Below are 435 nucleotides of genomic sequence, written 5' to 3'. Positions count from 1 at the left end.
TTTTTTTCTCTTTTCTTTTAGTATAGGTATCTTTTCCTAAGCTTCACATTTTCAAAAATGTTTCCATGTTCCTTTTGGAGTTTCATGTTCTTGGTATGTTGTGAAGTATTAATTTTTTTGAAGTTCCCCTATATCCTTTTAACTTTTTCCCCTATATCCTTTTAACAGTCTATACCCTGAAAACTACCTGACGTCTCATTACCTGGATCTCTGTTCCTATATTTTTACCTTCTTTCACATTGTAATTGTTTTGATCATAGACTTACCGCCCAGATACTCTGAATTCATTCTTGTAGTTCTGTTCTGTTCTGGATTCTTCCATCTGTCGATTGAGTTCCATGTAGTGTTTCTACACAGGTTAGTCTCTGACTGTTGTCTGTTCTTGTTGATTCTCAGTCTTAAGACTCCCTTTAGGATGTTTGAAATGCTGCATTG

The sequence above is a fragment of the Chrysochloris asiatica genome, unplaced genomic scaffold, assembly GCF_000296735.1.
Source record: "Chrysochloris asiatica unplaced genomic scaffold, ChrAsi1.0 scaffold00024, whole genome shotgun sequence".
Taxonomy (NCBI): domain Eukaryota; kingdom Metazoa; phylum Chordata; class Mammalia; order Afrosoricida; family Chrysochloridae; genus Chrysochloris; species Chrysochloris asiatica.
This window is presented reverse-complemented; position numbering follows the sequence as displayed.